The sequence below is a fragment of the Calidris pugnax genome, unplaced genomic scaffold (assembly GCF_001431845.1).
Source record: "Calidris pugnax isolate Ruff unplaced genomic scaffold, ASM143184v1 scaffold1914, whole genome shotgun sequence".
Classification (NCBI taxonomy): domain Eukaryota; kingdom Metazoa; phylum Chordata; class Aves; order Charadriiformes; family Scolopacidae; genus Calidris; species Calidris pugnax.
In genome coordinates, this window is record NW_015092268.1 from 23,956 (window position 1) to 24,561 (window position 606).

Sequence of the window (606 nt, forward strand, 5' to 3'; positions counted from 1 at the left end):
CCCGCTTCGTCCTCCAGCTCCTCCTCTCATTAGGTAGCAATTAATTAATCAATTCATTAATTAACGGGGGGGGTTCCCCCACATTCTAACCCCCCTAACCCCCCCCTCTCTTTACCCCCCCCCCTCTATAGGGCAGCTCTATGGGGACATCCTCTATTTCGCCACCGAGTACTTGGGGGGCTGGACCCACAGCGACCCCCACCCTTTCTATTTTTGGGGTTATTTCGTGGGGCTCAACGGGATTTGGGTTTTTGTCCCGATTCTCCTCATTTTCGACGCCGTCCGAAACCTGACAGCCGCCCAGCGCGCCCTAGATCGACCCCCAACCAAGACCCACTGAGCCCCATAGATTTTTTTACCCCCCCCCCACTTTTTTCTGCCCCACAAGTTGGGGTGAAATTCTCCAGCTTTTGGATTTTATGGGATGACTCTGGGGTTTCCACCCCCCCCACAGGGAAAAGGGGGGGTCTCCCCAAATATGTGGGACCCACAGATGTGGGGCAGGGTCCCCCCAAGTTTCTCAGACCCATAGATGTGGGGCAGGGGGTCCCCAAAGGGATGCGACCCCCAACTGACACCCCAAAGATCGCCCCACATTTTGAATCC